Here is a 19,874-nt window from a genome sequence, read left to right as displayed (position 1 = left end):
TGCTCCCCCCGCTACACCGAGGGCTCTGTGTTTTTATCCGCCCCTCCTGGCGCCTTGGGCAGGCGTCAGGGAACGCGCCTCCACCGCTAAGACTGCCGGGACCTGTAGTCCCGGGGCGGCGGTGGCGTGCCTGGTGCTCGCGGTCTCCGGTCCTCCAAGCTGGAATGTGGCGTGGAACAGGTAGGATCCCCTGTTTACTCCTAGCGCTTTCGGCGCTCCGCTATCAATGTTTCAGATGTGCTCCCCCCGCTACACCGAGGGTTCTGTGTTTTTATCCGCCCCTCCTGGCGCCTTGGGCAGGCGTCAGGGAACGCGCCTCCACCGCTAAGACTGCCGGGACCTGTAGTCCCGGGGCGGCGGTGGCGTGCCTGGTGCTCGCGGTCTCCGGTCCTCCAAGCTGGAATGTGGCGTGGAACAGGTAGGATCCCCTGTTTACTCCTAGCGCTTTCGGCGCTCCGCTATCAATGTTTCAGATGTGCTCCCCCCGCTACACCGAGGGCTCTGTGTTTTTATCCGCCCCTCCTGGCGCCTTGGGCAGGCGTCAGGGAACGCGCCTCCACCGCTAAGACTGCCGGGACCTGTAGTCCCGGGGCGGCGGTGGCGTGCCTGGTGCTCGCGGTCTCTGGTCCTCCAAGCTGGAATGTGGCGTGGAACAGGTAGGATCCCCTGTTTACTCCTAGCGCTTTCTGCGTTCCGCTATCAATGTTTCAGATGTGCTATATATATGTGCTATATGGTTATATATGTGGGGCACATATAATATAGTGTTTCAGGGTTCCCGCGCATGGGCGGGAATATTCTAATGCTTATGACTTTGATGAGGATACCCCTGGAAGAGAACTAGGATTACAGGTAAGTAACTAATCCATCTTGCTGGTCAAGCAGACCAAATGGGATATGAGGGATCTGAAGTCCCTCTAGGCTCAAAACCAGGGGGACCTATCAGATTTTGTCTAGATTTTGGAGGAGAACGCAAAAAATCGCGAGTGATGGCAGCGGAAGCGTAATTGTGTTGACAAGAGACCTCTCTACTTTTCCTACCCAGATCTCACAGTGTTGTCTGATGGATCGCTTCTGTGTTGGGGAGGCCAACTCAAAGAGGTGGAGATTAGAGGCATCTGCTCTCCATCGAAGGACCAGTTCCATATCAACTTTCTGAAGCTGAAAGCCACGCTCTTGCTGTGTAAAATGCCCCTTTATTATTTTCTGCAAGTGAGGAGAGATCAGGCTCGATGTTTTTGCCACTGTAGATAATGCATTTCAGCTCTTCTGCATATTGGAGTTTCTTTCTGGAGACAAACTCCATGTAGGGCGGATCTCGGGACACTGCTGATACCTCCCCTGCCCTGAGGTCTGAAGAAGGTCAGGATAGACTGGACCTAAGTCCTCCTAGTGTCTCTTGATTGGGTATATATATTTATTTATGTATTTATTTTTGTAATTTATTGAGCGCAGCGAATACCCGTGGGCGTCTCGGCGCTAAATGATTCCATTAATTCCCTTATCGCTCATAGAAAACTGTTTTAGACTACTGATCGAATAGCCAGGTTTTTAATAATTTATGAAACTGCATAAGTGAAGGAGATGTCTTGATGCAGAGTGACAAGGTGTTCCAAAGCTTTGAAGCTGCAACCAGAAAGCGACGGTCTCCCCAAGATACTGTCTTGGATCGAGGGACCACTAGATGGTTCGGAGTGGTTGATCGGAGCAGTCTGGTTGGTTTATAAGGTGTCAGCTTTGCCTTAAAAAATCGGGGAGCCTGGTCATGTAGTGCTTTGTAGACTATGCATAAAGATTTACATTTTATTCGGTTGCGGATCGTTAGCCAATGGTAATTCTTAAGGATGTCAGATACTGAGGAGAATTTAGGTGTTCCTGAGAGGAGCCGTGCAGCAGCATTCTGCAGTGACTGAAGCTTGTTTATTATCCTGGTTTGGGCATTTAGAAATAGCCCGTTGCAGTAGTCAAGAGAAGTTAGAACCAGTGAACTGATTAGTGTTTTTGCGGCAGTAACAGGGAGAAATGGGAGAATTTTCCTAATCAGCTTTAATTTATGGTGGGCTGTTGCCGCTACCTTATTTGCATGTGCCATGAAATTTAGGTCCACATCGAATGTTACTCCTAGGTTCCTAACCTTGAGTGCTGGCTTAGGAGGCTCGCCCATTCCTGATGGCCACCAGGTTGATGACCAATCAGGTCTGAGGGGTCCAAAAATTAGCACTTCCGTCTTATCCGAATTTAGCTTAAGACAGTTAGATGCCATCCACTCGCTGATTGCGAGCATTCCGTGCCGAAATCGGTCAGCCACCTCTGGTCCATTATCTTTAATACCTAAAACCAGTTGGGTATCGTCTGAGTAGGAGGTTACGCTCATCCCATATGCTTTGATGACATTAGCAAGGTCCGACACATAGATGTTAAATAGTGTCGGACTTAGGGATGAGCCTTGAGGAACCCCACATGGTAATGACAGATTGATAGATTGATAAGGGCCAATGGTGACTGCCTGTGATCTGTCGGCTAGGAATGAAGCAATCAAGTTGCTCGCCGAATGGTGGAAGCCCATCTTTTCGACGCGGTCGACAAGAGTGTTATGGTCGACCGTGTCGAAAGCCGCCGACAGGTCCAGCATGACCAGGACTGCTGTCCCACCAAGATCTCGAATGGTCCTGATGTCATCCGCAGCCTTGATTAAGGCGGTTTCGGTGCCATGGTGTCTTCGAAAGCCAAATTGTTAGAAAGAATTGTACCCCAAGTTCCTGGGCTTGAGCATTTGCCCCTCTATCAGGCTGCCTCTTCAGGAGGATCTCCTGTTGTAGCCACAGAGCAGGGTTCTCTACTCTTTGTAATCTACGACTCCATGTTTTGAAATTGAGCAGTGGCAGTTGAGTTCTTTGAACCTTCATGCTAAAGTCGTGAAAGTCATCTTGGCAGCCAGGCATCCCTCATCTAAAGCCGTATGCCCCTGGTGTTGGCATATGTTTGTGGTCTTGTGCGCTAATAAACAGATAGTCCCTTTCCGAAGTCAAGGCTTTGCTTTGCGCATTAATAAAGGGGATCTGTTGGCTATTTCAGCCTTCTTACAGAAGCCGGCCTGCCATCATTATTTGAATATCTAATTTTAATGCGTTTCCCTAAAAGGTCACAACATACGTTTAACCCTTTGTGTTTGTTGTGCTCAATGGGTTTTATGTTTGGTTGTCACATTCCTCGTATATGGTCCTTTTGAGCACAAACACAGTTGTCCTATTATGCTCCATATCATTAAGACAGCCTTTAATGTTGCCATATCATCTGGGCTACAGATCCACAAGTTGCAGGCTCTTTCTGCTGACCTGCACTATAACACATTCAGTCAAGCATTCTAGGACCGGTTTCTGGCTATCATCTGTCTTCAGCCCGGATAGCATGACTCCAGTGGCGTAGTGAGCACGGGACGCACGTCTGGGCATACCTTTCCCACAAAGGGCGATCAGCAAAACAAACAAGATGATAGACGGAATGTTACGCAGTGGCAAAACATTCACTCCAGTCGCAGATATGGGTTTAATCCATCGTTATTTTGCTCACCATGCCGCCCCAGTTCAGACATGGCCATACGCAAATCAGGCTTGACCCTGTGCCTAATGGGAACAGTCCTTCTCGAACTGCAAAGCCATGTCTTCCCTGGAACAGAATCAAGCATTCTAGGACCGGTTTCTGGCTAGCAGCTGTCCTCACCGAGGATAGCTTGACTCCAGTGGCGTAGCGAGCACAGGACCCAAGTCTCGGCATACCCTTCCCACATAGGGCAAACAGCAAAACACACAAGATGAAGGACGGAATTGCCCATTGGCAAAACATTAACCCCCAGTCACACATCTGGGTTTAATCCATTGTTATTTTGCTCACCATGCTACCCCAGTTCAGGCATGGGATATGCAAATCAGTCTTGATCCTGTGCCTCATGGGAACAGTCCAGCCCGAACTGCCAAGCCATGTCTTCCCTGGACCGGAATCAAGCATCCTAGGACAGGTTTCTGGCTATCAGCCGTCTTCAGCCAGGATAGCTTGACTCCAATGGCTTAGTGAGCACAGGACCCACGTCTGGGCATACCCTTCCTACATACGGTGAACAGCAAAACAAACAAGATGATGGACGGAATGTTGCACATTGGCAAAACATTCACACCCAGTCACAGATCAGGGTTTAATCAATCGTTATTTTGTTCACCACGCCACCCCACTTCAGACATGGCCATATGCAAATCACTATTGAACCTGTGCCTCATGGGAACAGTCCAGCCCGAACTGCTAAGCATTGCATAATAGGGCCCCATGTGCTTTCAGGGCAACTGCCGTACACCACATTTTTTCCATATTAGTTGATGCTCTGTACTCGGGCAGCCTTCTTGCTAAAAATGGTCACTTCCTTTCACATTGGGTGGTCCATCACTTTGCGAACATTCTGTACTCCTCCTCACCCTGTCCAAAAGGAGGAGGGGTTGAATCAACTGGTCTGGAAGGGCTCCTTAAGATTTTATATTGATCGTAACAATGAACACCATACCAATGATCAACTTTTTGTGGGGTGAACATAGTGATGTCTGTGTGGAAGATGACCCTGTTAAGGCTGATAGTCTGCTACATCAAGAACTACTATGTACTGGCCAAGAAGCAGCACCTAGAAGTACTAACAGCTCATTCTACCAGAACCAAGGCTGCTACCTCTTCATTGGTTCGTAGAGTACCTGTCCTTGACATCTATCAGGACATGTCATGGGCATCATTGCCGACCTTCACGCAGCATTACTGCCTTGAAAGCCAGGTCTAGCGGAAAGGCACTTTCCTTGCATTGCTTTGAAAGATTTTTGGTCTAAGTCCACTCCACAGACCCTCCGCCTGGGTAGGTACTGCTTTGCTATCTATTCTTACATAAGAAATGTTGTGCTTAGAAGGATCCATCAGACGTACACGCTACTTACTTTTGATAATGCTCTTTCTATTGGACACTTTACATAACTGCAGATTCCTCAATGCTCTCCCACCGGTGCTGTTCTGTGGAGTGGCTCACTTTTTAACATCTAAAAACTTCCCAAATTAGAATTCAGCACACTTGCACCTACAGTTGGTGATATACAACATCTAAGGGCATGGAAAATAAAAAATAAGAAACTGATATCAGCACAAAGAGGAAGTGCTTATGTGTGGCTCCTCTCTATCTCTTCCAGGGTAGTATAGAGCCAACAATGAACCACCTTGCCATATTTCGGCAAGTGTGAATCAGGTTTTGACTTCATTCTTTTGCTGCCATTCTGCTAACAGACCAGAACTGAAAAGTGTACGTTTTCAGCATTTTGATCCATTCTTTTCAGTAATTATTTTTTAATTTTTTTTATTTTTGTTGCAAAAATCAAATAGTATTATCTTCATCAATCACATAAATGCCTATATCCCTGAGGCCAGCTCATGGTACAAAGTAAATATAAACAATGCGTATGTTTCCGGGCCTCATCTGATTGTAGAGCAGCATCATTTATCAAAATGGTCAGATGAACTGAGCGTATAAATGTACAGTAAATATTACAATTTGCTTTTTATGTTTTTTTTGTTGTAACATTGAACGTAAACTAAAAGAAATTGCACACATGAATCAGCATGTCATTAAGTTAGACTTGGTATAGCATCTAGCATCATAGTTGTCATGTGAGGGACCAATCGTACATTCTCCGTACCCTGAGCCCTTCCCTACCCCCCGTCATAAACCCCTGCTACATAACCATCCCCATTTCCTCCATGTGTGTGGCCCATCAGCCTGCCCCGGTCCTCATTCAGTGTTCTTCTTCATCATCAGAACCCTCAAGATCCTCCTCCTCCAGCGGCTCACATATATCCCCTCTGTGGGAATTCCACGGTTGCCAGACCCCGTTCCACTTACGAGGGTTATCCCCTAGTTTGTAAACTGCTCTTTCTGTCAACATGAGCATGTCCATGTTCCTGATCCACTGTGCCAGTGTGGGGAGGTCCGCCGACCCCCATTTCTGTGCGATGTCTCGTTTGGCTGTGACCAGTCCTATCGTGGTCCATACCCTTGCGTAGAAGGTAAGATCAGTAGGCCCCCACACATTTAGTAGACACATCCGCGGGTCCAGTGTGAGTGAGGTGTGAAGTGTCTGTGCGATGGTACGTAGAACCCGCTGCCAATAACTAACAATACATGGGCATTCCCACAGCGTGTGTATAAACGTGCCGTTTGCCCCGCAGCCTCTAAGACAATAGGGATGATCCGCCCTTTGCAGTTTGTGTAGTGTCATTCGGGTGTAATAAATCCTATGTAGAATTTTTAACTGCACTCGACGGAATGTGGAGGATATACCTGCCTCACGTGGAGACGCCATGGCTGCGTTCCAGTCGGACTCGTCTAGATCTCCGACATCAGTCATCCATTTGTCTTTTAGCTTCTCCAGTGGGTCAGGTAGGTTATTGATCAATTTGCGGTATGTCAGCGAGGTTGCACCCTCCTGTAAGAAGTCCGTGAGCAGACGGTCTTCTAGCGGAGAGGATTCTGGTGGGGATGTGTCTGGTGGGATTGCCGCCTGTAGGGCGTGTCTGATCTGTATATATCTGTATAATTCGTTATCCCCCAACTCATACTGTTCCTGAAGGGTTGCAAAGGAAACCACCCCCTCTCTAGTCCACATGTCTCCCACAGTTGAAATCCCGATGTTATCCCATTGGGTAAAGCCCTTGGTGCGTCGCAGATGTCCCAGTGCCTTAGTGTCCCATAAAGGTGTAAGTTTTGTGATGGTCCCATCCCATTTTAGCTTCGCTTGTGCCTTGTACCACAGGTGAACAGTGTGTTTCGTGGGTCCCATGAGTTTTGCCGCAATGCCTCGTGATATAGTGGAGCCAGTAAACTGTTTGTGCCCAATTGTGCCCTGTCTGCCTTGAACGCCGGATCATCTTGCGGGGCGTGTACCCACTGATTAAGGTTCTTAAGTTGGGCCGCCCAATAATACAGTCGTATATTGGGCAGTGCAATGCCCCCATCGTACCAACTCCTATTCAGCTTTGTGTGTGAGATCCGGGCTGGTCGGTTCCCCCTGAGCAGGCCCGTGATCTGTGCCGTTATTTTTTGGAGAAAGCTGTCCGGTATCAAGCGTGGGGCATTCTCAAGAATATACAAAAAGCGCGGCAGGGCCATCATTTTAAATAACGCCGCCCTGCCCAGCAATGTCAGTGGGAGTTCTTTCCAGTGCTGCACATCGTTACGGAGTCGGAGCAAGGGAGGCTGCAAATTTAGCCGTGCAAACTCCGCCTCGTCGCGGGTAATATGGATTCCCAGATATTTAAAGGAAGAGGGTGCTATCTCCAGTGGACAGGAGTCTGGGAGTGGCGGAAGTGGCCCTTTGAGGTCAAAGATAGTCGACTTTGCCCAATTGATGGTGTACCCTGACACTCGCCCATGTGAATTACATAGAGCTAGGAGGTTGGGAAGGCTGTCCTCCAGGTCAGTAAGGTATATCAACATGTCGTCCGCGTAGAGGGACACTCTATCTTCCCAATGTGGATCCCATTGGATCCCCCTCAGGAGCTGCGTGGTACAAATAGTAACCGCCAGCGGTTCCAGAACCAGAGCAAAAAGGAGGGGCGAAAGTGGACATCCCTGCCGTGTGCCACGTCCTAAATGTATGGTTCGAGAAATGTGGCCATTAGCTACCACTCTGGCTATGGGATCTTTATAAAGCATACGTATCCAGGAGATAAACACTGGACCAAAGCCCATACGTGCGAGCACTTCGAAGAGGTAATTCCACTCCACCATGTCGAACGCCATCTTGGCGTCTAATGATAGGATCGCGGCCGGCTCCCGCAGCATCGAGAGCCTCGCCACAACCCCATGTACCCTGCGAAGGTTTAGGGCCGTGCTTCGATGCGGCATGAAGCCGGATTGATCCGGGTGAATCAATTGAGTTAAGCACGGTAGGAGTCTGTTCGCCAGTACTTTAGCTATTATTTTGGCCTCTGGGTTCAGGAGGGAGATAGGCCTATACGATGTGCAGTTGCTGGGGGGTTTACCAGGTTTCGGGATGGCTACAATGGTCGCCATCCGTTGGTCCGGCGGTAGTGTTCCCTTCAACCTACTCTCTTCGTACATCTGAAGAAGGGGCGTACTCAGGGATTCTGACATAGTTTTAAACCACCCCATTGGCGCCCAGAGCCTTACCCGAATGAAGGGAGCCGATGGCCAATTGGATTTCGTCGACAGTCAAGGGCGGGTCGATGTCCTTCGATGCCTCGTCCGTCAGTTTCGGCAGAGGCACACATTCGAGGGCATTACGGGCTTCATCCTCTGTTACCACTTTCGCAGGAGTGTACACATCACTAAAATGATCAGCCAGGACTTCCACTATATCACCTGGCTGGGTATGGACGACACCATATGAGTCTGTGAGCTGTAATATGTTCCTCCCTCCCCCTTGCTTCTTATCCAGCCACGCCAGGAGTTTGCTAGCTTTGTCCCCAATATCGTAGACCCTGTGTTGAGTCGCGGCAATGTCCGCCAACGTTACCCATCTCAAGTGGTCGGTGAGGCGGCACTGGTGTACCTGTAATTCGTGAAGTGTGTCCGATGGGCCTGCCGATGGGCCTGCCATATGGGCAGTGTTGGCCCTTTCGAGGCCCAACTCCAAATCTAATGCTTCCTTCCTATGTGTTTTCTTATGGTTCGTAATGATGGTGATGGCTTGGCCCCTGAACAAAGTCTTGTAGGCTTCCCACAATGTGGAGGAGGAGTCTACCGAGGACCGATTCTCCTCAAAGTAAAGCTGGGTAGCTTTCTTCAGGTCCTTACTTATTTGTGGGACTTTAAGATACCCCGGGAAAATCGGATATATCCGTTTTCGTTTAGTGCCTGTGCTGGTGACTGTCAGAGTGATCGGTGAGTGGTCCGAGATTCCTCTCGGCTGTATGCTTGCCTCGGCCATGGTAAGAAGACCGTTGCCCAGTGTGAAAAAGTAGTCGATCCTTGAAAGACTATTGTGGGTGGCAGAGTAATAGGAATATTGTTGCTGACCTGGGTGCAGTGTACGCCACACGTCCACCAAACCCTGTGCATCCAAAAAAGTCTGTAGCCTGCTGGGGCCATCTGTATGCGTTAGGGCGGGGAATCGGTCGAGGGTATCTTTGAGTGTCATATTGAAGTCCCCACCTACAAGCAAGTCCCCGTCAGGGAGATCTAGCAGGAATCTGCCGAGGTCCGGCAGGGCTACCGAGTGCTGTGCCGGCAATATATATACGGAGACCACATTTAACAATTTCCCCTCCCACTGGCCATGTACTGCCGCGAAGCGGCCTCGATCATCGACTGCCGTTGACTTCACTATGAATTGGGAGGATTTCTTCTGCAAAATACCCGTGCCACGGGACCCTGAAGTAAATTCCGTGTGTACTATCATATGATATCCTCGCCTATCTAGAGCCCTTGTGGCCGCCCCCGTCAGGTGTGTCTCCTGCAATAGAACTAGGGCAGGTCCCTGTCTCTTAATACCCTGTAACACCAGACCCCTCTTGATCTTGTCCCCTAGGCCCCTAACGTTCCACGACATGACATGCAATGGGGCCGGTGTAGTATGGTTATCTATTCCGGCCATGAGAAAAGTGGTAAACAGCCATGAGGCCCTCCTGCCGTGAGCGAGGTGGCGTACGGAGACAAGTGTAGGGTAGATGTGACTCCTTCCAACACTCCAATTCCTCGCTGTCCCCAATAGACAAGATGCTACCAGAATAATGAAACATACCAATAAGCGTGTGTGTGCATAAAACAAAAACTCGCAGAACCAAAGGGCCCTGTATTGCAAACATTCCCGAACCCCTACCCACCCCCCTCCCTGCCCCCCTGCTGCACGGACTCAAAACTGCCCGCCCCCCCAACTGAGCAGAGTGCATATCCCATCCCCAAAACAGTGTACTTGCGCGTTGGGGTGAGGGACTCTCCGCTGCCGGCAGTCTCTCATTCACACCCTCGGAGGTCCATCGCCCAGTGTCCAATGGCGGGAAGTGCGTGTACAGCATTAAATGTCTATTAAAGTATTAAAGTCTGAAGATCACTGTTCCTCATTCTCTTCTTGGCCGCCGTCTGCCCCCAAGGATTCGCTACTCTCTGGTCCACCTCCCGAAGCCTAGGAGCCCGGGCGTTGACCTACATTTCGGTCCTTCTTGGGTCGATTTGTCCGTCGTGAGTGTTGTCCCGGCCTCCATCCCTCCAGCCATTCCTGTACTGTCTCCGGGTTGTCGAAAAACCACGTTTTGTTTTCAGCTACCACTCTAAGCCTTGCAGGAAAGAGCATGGGTATGGTAGTTCTCGTGACCTCAGTTCCTTTTTAACATCGAAGAAGGTTCGTCGCCTACGTGCAACCTCCGCCGTATAGTCGGGGAAGATGGCGATAGTAGCGTTCTGTATTTTAATAGGAGGAGAAGTCCTGGCCGCCTGCAAGATGGCGTCCCGGTCGCGGAAGTTAAATAAACGGGCTACTATGGGCTGCGGAGTTGCCCCTGGCTTCGGTTGGCCTCCCGGTACGCGGTGGGCCCTTTCAATGGAGAAAAAGGTGGACAAGCCTTTCGGTTTAAGTTCGTCCGTGATCAAGCTCTCCACAAATAGGTCCATGGCTTTAAGTCCCTCCGACTCCGGTACCCCAATAATGCGAATGTTGTTCCGCCTAGAACGCCCTTCCTGTTCATCAAGTTTCTCACGAAGCATTTTATTGTCTTGCGCCATCTTCCCCATATTGCCTGTTGAAGTTCGGAGACGTCCTCCACTAGGGATTTCGTAACCACCTCCATGTCCTTAACCTTCTCCGACATTTTGTGGAGGTCGGCTCTGAGCAAGGTGACATCCGTGGAGATCGCACCCACTGTCGTCTGTAGTTGAGCCAGAGCATGCATCACATCGTCCAGCGTCGCCTTCTTACCTCCCGGGGTATCAGCAGCCTTGCTTCCCGGATCTTTCCCCGTTATCGGGGAGGTAGTTGGCTTGTCGGAGGTGTACCTTTCAATGCGGGTCTGTGTGGCGCCGCCCTTGGGACCTTTCCCCACCATACCGTTGGATTTCGTGCTTCTCGTGCCTCTCCGCTCCAGGGTGTCCGGAGTGGCGTGGTCGCACCTCCAAAACCAGATGTATTGTGCTCAAGCCTCGGTGGGGTATTCCGCAGGGCGAAGAGCGCCGGTATTCACCAAGTGCGTAGTGACTTCCTCGGTCCAGAAAATGGCGGCTACCCTTCGCCGTCACAGGATCCTTCACGCTTACAGCCGCCTATTCGATATCAGGGAGAGCCGGGGCATCGGCGATAATGCTATTGTCCGTCACACTCCTTTGGCCCGCGTGCTTCGCCACGTCTGGCTGTCCAGGAGGTACTTGTCTTGCCGTCCTTCGCGGTCTGCGGGCACTTCCGGTCCAGATCCACAGGTCCGCCTGCACTTCCTGCTGGGCCACTCGACCAGGGGAGACCCCGGCTCAGGAGGGTGGAGTAGGCCAGACCGCAGCCACGACGTAACTCGGTCTGCAGACGTCGGATTTGAACGCCGCTCTTCGCTGCTTACACCGCCCGGTCCTGGGCTCTGGTACCCTCCTGTAGGGCTAGAAAATTGTGCCGGATTGTGTGTCGGATAGACAAAGAGGCCGCTTCAGCTGCGGAGCTCGTCCCTTATGCTGCCGCCATGATCGGCTGCTAGCCACGCCCCCGTTTTTCAGTAATTATTATTTGAGGTTTGATCATTCTACAGTTCGATCCTTTATTTGGATATAAGCAAAAACCTGATTTTTAATTTTAAGTGGAACGTTTTTTGTTTTATTTCCAAAAGACGAAGCAATATCCTAATCTCCAAAGTAACACTTTTTTCTGCTCCGAGTACATGCTCTCTTTTTGTCAGCACATACCAGAGTTTCAGGTGAGCCACCAATCGTCCATAGTAGATACAGTTTGCTGCTGTTGCACTGCTCCCACAATGCAGTATAGGGATTCCAACTCAATGTGTTAACCATCCTGTTTAAATACCTTGACATTTACAGAACATTTTAACATTTTCAGTTTTACATTTTCCTTTTTAATCATATAGATGTTATCAATATGCTACTATTATTTTTTCTTCTAAACAGTCAGTGACCCCCTGGGTAGGCCTAGTGGGCTTCAACTTAATGACTGCTGCCATTGTGTACTTTGTATTCTTTCGGCCCCTTTCTGAGTTACTAAAGCCCATACACCAGTCAGAAATTCAACTCCAGTACGTGCTAAGAAAAAAAATGCTTTAGTTCAAAATAGTGGTATGAATTAAATGCATAATCAAAAAGGCACCGATCTTCATAATAGAATACGAATTCATAAGAGTGCTTCTCAACACAAAAACCATTTGCTGGTTCCTTATCTGACAATATCCCACCAAAATTGTATGATTGGTTGGCCATCTGACAGCCTTTTCGGAAATAGTAGAAAGTCTTTAATTTAAAGTCTGCAGTCCTTCCAGCATCATAATGTAGCTGCTTGGTTGTAAACTAACTAGAGTTCTCATCATTACTGCAGTTTGTCTTGATTTCAATGTCTTAGGTTTTTGCTAGTTTGGACCCTTACAGATCATTCAAGTTATAAGAACATATTCTGTTCGAATGTTATTTATCCAAGAAAGGACTCTATAGAAGTATTGCTGCATCTGTTGAATTGTAAAACATGTTTTCTAACAATTATGCTGTTCACATGTCTAGATGAACACAATTCTGGAGAACTGCTGAAGCAAGTAAAACATCCAGTTCTATTAAAAGAGCTAGAGATAGAGTGTAACAAAGACAAAAAGGGCGCATCTGAAGCCAACTTATCTGACGGCGCCATTGGAAGAACATGAAACAGAGAAGTATCTTGTAAAGCTCCCTCAGTGCGAGGCTTTGGAGTCTTCCCAGGCCCCCGAAATCCCAGGAGGGTTAGCAGACTCTGCACTGGAGGATGGTGAGTCCAGATCACTCGCATGTTGTAACCTGCTCTTTGGCCATAATGTGCTGTTCTGATAGCGACTTCTAAGCGCAGATTCCTCACCTTTTGAATACTCCCCAGGTATTAGACTGGATCCAGAAAATCGTTTACAGTACACGTACACTGGCTGTGTCATTGGGGGCTCCGATTCAATGCCGTTTCGGATGTGATGTGTGTGGTACTATATTTAGGCACTACTCAATTGCTCTGACATCAGTTCCTTTTTTTCCTTGCTAACTGACGGAGATCTGGAGCAACCTCTCATCTCATTCAGACAAATATGTAACATTACAACGTGATCAAAATGATCGCGGAACGTTGCATCACAGTTTTTACAACGCAAGTCATTACAACGATTTGCGCTGAGGGGCGCTGGACTTAAGAATTGTATGATATACTATTGCAACACCAGTCTACGTACAGTAGGGAAGGTGTTGGAATAGCAAATCATACTATTCCTTAGGTTAGAGCGCCATCCAGTGCACGTCGTTTTAACGACTAGCGTTGTAATATCCACGATGTGAAGGCATTGCGATGCAACGCCAGTGTGGTAATGAATGTTTCCCCATTTAGACAATTCCTCAAAGATTTTTTCTTAAAAAACAATGTTTTAGCTTAGACGTTACCTGCCAAATCTACAGGCCTTAAACCCTGTGGGGAATGATCCAAACAAGTGTCTGTGACTGACCCATACATGGCTTGGCTGTGGTGCCTGGCGTCAGACCACAATTCCAAGACCTTCAGTGACTGTGCCTTGATGCATTCCAAGATCATTCAAGACTGAGAAGTGAAACTTTTCGTGACAAAGCACCTCAAGACCATGTGCTGGGATAAGTTGATGTCACAGGCAGGGCCTGGTCCCACTCCCAAGGTCACTCCTGTGGCAGGTCATCTTCATGATTGAAATCCTTGTTCAAAACCAAGAAGAAGTGCAAGAAATTAAAGCACAACTTGGTCGGTTACAGCCCCACTTGATTTCTAGAGAAGGCATGAGGGTGTCATTGTGACTCCTTGGTACTGTCCCGAATTCACTCTATTTCAGAGTAGATTCTTATCCTTGCTCTTAGATAACTGGAATTTCTAGGGACATTGGCAACTCTGCAGCAAACCAAGGACCTTGCAAAACCATGGTGCTTTTTTGGCACATTTATGGCTCACTGTGATTAACCTGTGGGCCCTAAGGAACCGAGAAGGTTGCCAACCAGGATTCCGGAGATGGTTTATCGCACTCTGTCAGTTAGGCCCTCTGTATCTGCCCAGGGCTCTAGCTAGCCTTTAGTACCAGTTCCCTCAATGACACCACAGCCTACACAGGAACACAACCCCAGACTACGACGGCCAACCCATAGTACTGACTGTAGGAAGGTGGATACCTGACTATGGTTACCCCAGATTTTTGCCTTGTGTTTAGCTGGTTTTCGACTTAGTTGGCCTGGGATTCTGCTAATCAGGGCCCAGGCTATCTGCTCTCACTGTAAAATGGACTCCATGTACTCTAGGTACATCTCCAATTGGATATTGGGTCACCTTATGCGCCCCTGTTTAGTGTACCATAGGTACCCAGGTCATAGGTGCATCCAAGGCCTACCAGGGGCTGCAGCATATATTATGCCACCCTTGGCTGGCCACCTAAATTGACACAACTGGCTGATCTCTCAGCTGGGGCAAGGTTGTGTAATCACCCCTTGCTTAGGTATAGTATTGCTATACCTACCTTATATATAGGCACATAGTAACCTATAAGTCACTCCTATGGCAGGTCTTAACAATCCTGGAGGCAAAGTGTTTGGTTATGTGTGAGATGGTGCTCTAGCATGAGATGAGCCTGTCTGCAGCTTTTGGAACTATGTCCTTATAGCTGTTCTATGATATTGCCATACCATCTTTCAGGGCGTTCCAACAGCAAGGACCTAAATACCTCTGCAACGGGTTTAAGAAATATCACCCCACCCGCTGTCTGAGATCTGCTAGCCAGAACTTGCTTACTATCCCTCGCTTTAAGCTGACTACAAGAGGTGGCAGATCCCTCTTCTTTCTGGGCGCTAAGGCCTGGAATCAGTTACCACCCTCCCTAAGAGCATTATCCCAGGAGACCCACTTCAGGAAAGCATTAAAAACTTGGGTCTTCTCTTTAACTGATGTAGCCTGCAGAGCCTTGATCTAATAGTGTGATGTAATAGGTCACTCATCATCTTGCCCCCTACCCGTCCACCTGGGTTGGTTAAGCGCCAAGATACTCCCTGGAGTGATAGGAGCGCTATAGAAATGTGCTTTACAATACATTACATTACATATACTCTTAAATGCATTATAATCCTCGCGGTTGAATGCTAACTTTGGTTTGGCTTTATCTAAATATATCGTGTAAGGTGTCATACGCTTTGGAATACTACCCCCTCGCCAATTCGGGTGACGGGGGTAGAATTCCGCCCTTCTAGAGGGAGAAGACATGTTAAGACTTCTGTACCCGTTTAAAGTTAACCAGAGCCCCAGCATCACAAAATGGATGCTGCTGCCACAGACACAAATCTGACCTCCTGCTGCTGGGAGTCCCTTCAGTCAGGGAGGCTTGGACAATAGGTTTGCTGCCTGGGGAGGTGCGAGCAACACCCCTTACAGGACTTTGTGTATTGGGACAGGGAGGGCTGAATAGATTGAGACTGCCTGGGGCACACTAGGTGCTCCATGCATACCCCAGTTCAAACCGGTTACTGGGGCACTCCAGCCCCAGCTCTGGAGCGAAACTGGACAAAGGAAAGGGGGTGTAACCACACCCCTTCTTGGTCCCACCCACCACAACCAGTCTTCCCCTACCTCGACTGGTTGTTGAAGGCGGGCTCGCCCCAGACAGTCGTCAGCCACCTCCAGACTACGGCCGACCTCCTGCACCTGCTGGGGTTCTCCATAGATGTGCCGAAGTCACACCTGTGCCCCTCTCAGAAGCTCCTCTTCTTCGGAGCGGTTCTAGACTTGGCGTAGTTTCGGGTTTATTCTCCCGAACAGCGGGCTTGGGACATTCAGGCTCTGATTCCGATCTTTCAGCCGTTATCCCGAGTCTTGGTCAGGTTGACGTGGCGGCTTCTGGGGATGATGGCCTCCTGCATCCTTCTGGTGCATCACGCCCGGTGGTGGATGTGGGCTCTTCAGTGGGACCTGAAGTTTCAGTGAGCCCAGCATCAGGGCAACTTGTCCGACCATGTCTTGATCTCGGAGGGCGCTGCAAGACAGTTGCAGTGGTGGCTCACGAACCGCGACTGGGTCAGCAGCAGATCCCTTTCCCTACCCCAGCCGGAGCACGTGGTTGTGATGGACACGTCCCTCCAGGGCTGGGGGGGCACATGGGAGAGGCGGAGATCAGAGGCCTCTGGTCTCAGGCGGAGTCCCGACTCCACATCAACCTTCTGGAGCTGTGGGCGATCCGGCTTGCACTGAAGGCATTCCTCCCATCTGTCCGGGGGAGTGTAGTGCAGGTGTTCACGGACAACACCACCGCCATGTGGTACTGTAACAAACAGGGGAGGGGGGGTCGTGGACCCTATGCCAGGAGGCTCAGCGCCTTTGGCAGTGACTGGAACATCAGGGCGTGACCCTGGTGGTTCAACACCTGGCAGGATCCCTGAACGCCAGGCCGGACAAACTCAGCCGTCAGTGCCTGATGGATCACGAATGGCGTCTGAATTCGGACGTGGCGCAAGGCCTCTTTCAGCAGTGGGGAGAGCCTTGGTTAGATCTATTCGCCACAGAAGAGAACGCGCAATGTCATCAGTTCTGCGCATTGGAATTTCCAAGGCGGCACTCGCTCGGAGACGCTTTTCGTCGCGAGTGGAGCTGCGGTCTGTTGTACGCCTTTCTGCCTATACCACTTCTGCCCAGAGTGCTGAAGAAGATCAGGCGCGACCGGACTCAAGTTATCCTTGTTGCTCCGGACTGGGCACGAAGATATTGGTATCCAGAGCTACTCAGCATGTCTGTCGATCCCCCGATTCGTCTGCCTCTTCGGGAGGACCTTCTGTTGCAGCAGCAGGGGACTGTCCTCCACCTGAACCTGTCCAGTCTCCACCTCCATGCTTGGAGATTGAGCGGTGACAGTTGAGGCCATTTGACTTGCCTCCCGAAGTTTGTAATGTGATTCTGGCAGCCAGGCGTCCCTCCACAAAGTCGGTATACTCCTGCAGGTGGAACAGATTTGTGGCATGGTGCACAGCAAAGGCTGTGGATCCACTCTCTTCCTCCCTTTCTGAGGTTCTCCTCTTCCTTCTTTCTCTTGCCCAGCAGGGCTCTGCTCTGGGCACTATCAAGGACTACCTTTCTGCCCTTTCCGCCTTCTTGAGGCTACCTGATCAGCCTTCTTTGTTCAAGTCCCCCATTGTTAACAGATTCTTGAAGGGCATCACTCATATGTTTCCCCCTGTTCGTTTCGTGATGCCCCAGTGGGACTTGAATATGGTTCTGACTTACCTGATGTGCACTCCCTTTGAGCCGCTTCATAACTGTCCTCTCCGTCTTCTTACACTTAAGACTGCCTTCCTGGTTGCCATCACCTCTGCCAGGAGGGTGAGTGAGCTCCAGGCTCTCCTTTCTATCCATCCAGACAAGGTTGTGTTGCGGACAAGACCCTCTTTCCTGCCCAAGGTAGTCACAGCCTTCCACATCGGGCAGTGCATCTCTTTGCCCACCTTCTTTCCGCCCCCTCTAAAGAGGAAGAGCGGATCCACCGTCTGGACCCAAAATGTGCGCTGTCATTCTATCTAGATCGAACACGCCAGTTCCGGGTGGATGACCAACTCTTTGTTGGTTACGTGGGTGCTAAGAAGGGGCGGGCGGTGCACAGCGGACCATCTCTCGGTGGGTCTTGTTGTGCATAAAGGCATGTTACTCTTTGGCTAAAAAGAAGCCTCCTGTTGGGCTGAGGGCCCATTCCACTCGGGCCACAGCGGCTACTACTTCTCTGGGCCAGGGAGTCCCCTTGCAGGACATCTGTCAGGCAGCTACGTGGGCCTCGCTGCACACGTTCGCAAGACACTACTGTTGGATAGCCAAGTCCGGAAAGATGGCTTTTTCGGCCTTACCGTTCTCCAGGACTTTCTGGTGCGATCATTGGTTTGCAGCCCCACCACCGGGGTTGGTATTGCTGGGGTATCTATTCTAAGGTAAGGAATCTAATACTAACCTGTTTCTTTCAGATGCACAAGTTACTTACCTTCGGTAACGATATATCTGTAAGAAACAATAGTTAGTATAAGATTCCTTACCGCCCCACCCATCCTCCCCGTTCTGCGAACCGATATCTAGGGTTAAGGTCATCCCCTTTCAGGGCCCTAGTTTCCTGGCACCAGTGTTGGTTTTTATCATGGCTCTGCGTTTCTGGCGCGGAAAAGCTGTGTATAAGAACTGATGTCAGCGGGTAAGGGCGGCGTCTAAGTACTCCGGCGACGTCATCCTGACGTCGACGACGGACGCGGAGCCGCAGAAGACGCCTACCGACGCGCAAGGGTACTGCTACACAAATGTTTCCGAATCCAGTCTGACGCCTGGGGATATTCTAAGGTAAGGAATCTAATACTAACTACCGTTTCTTACAGATATATCGTTACCGAAGGTAAGTAACTTGAACGTCAAGCATCCTAGGACCGGTTTCTGGCTATCAGCCGTCATCAGCCAGGATAGCATGACTCCAGTGGCGTAGTGAGCCCGGGACCCACGTCTGGGCATACCCTTCCCATAAAGGGAGATCAACAAAACAAGCAAGATGGTGGACGGAATGTTATACAGTGGCAAAACATTCACCCCCAGTCACAGATCTGGGTTTAATCCATCGTTATTTTGCTCACCATGCCGCCCCAGTTCAGACATGGCCATATGCAAATCAGTCTTGACCCTGTGCCTCATGGGAACAGTCCAGCCTGAACTGCCAAGCCATGTCTTCCCTGGAACAGAATCAAGCATTCTAGGACCGGTTTCTGGCTAGCAGCTGTTATCAGCCAGGATAGCTCGACTCCAATGGCCTAGCGAGCACAGGACCCAAGTCTCGGCATACCCTTCCCACATAGGGCAAACAGCAAAACACGCAAGATGATGGACGGAATTGCACATTGGCAAAACATTCACCCCCAGTCACACATCTGGATTTAATCCATTGATATTTTGCTCACCACGACACCCCAGTTCAGACATTGGATATGCAAATCAGTCTTGACCCTGTGCCTCATGGGAACAGTCCAGCCCGAACTGCCAAGCCATGTCTTCCCTGGACTGGAATCAAGCATCCTAGGACTGGTTTCTGGCTATCAGCGGTAATCAGCCAGGATAGCTTGACTCCAGTGGCTTAGAGAGCACGGGACCCACATCTGGGCATATCCATCCCACATACGGTGAACAGCAAAACAAACAAGATGATGGACGGAATGTTGCACATTAGGAAAACATTCACTTCAAGTTACAGATCTGGGTTTAATCCATCGTTATTTTGTTCATCACACAACCTCACTTCAGACATGGCAATATGCAAATCAGTCTTGAACCTGTGCCTCATTGGAACAGTCCAGCCCGAACTGCCAAGCATTGCATAATAGGGCCCCAGGTGCTTTCAGGGCAACTGCCGTACACCACATTTTTTCCATATTCGTTGATGCTCTGTACTCAGGCAGCATTCTTGCCAAAAATGGTCACTGCCTTTCACGTTGGGAGGTCCATCACTTTGCCGACATTCTGTACTCCTCCTCACCCTGTCCAAAAGGAGGACAGGTTGAATCAACTGGACTGGAAGGGCTCCTTAAGATTTTATATTGATTGTAACAATGAACACCATATCAATGATCAACTTTTTCTGGGGTGAACATAGTGATGTCTGTGTGGAAGATGACCCTGTTAAGGCTGATA

Source organism: Lissotriton vulgaris, chromosome 12, assembly GCF_964263255.1.
Source record: "Lissotriton vulgaris chromosome 12, aLisVul1.2, whole genome shotgun sequence".
NCBI classification, from domain to species: Eukaryota; Metazoa; Chordata; class Amphibia; order Caudata; family Salamandridae; genus Lissotriton; species Lissotriton vulgaris.
This window is presented reverse-complemented; position numbering follows the sequence as displayed.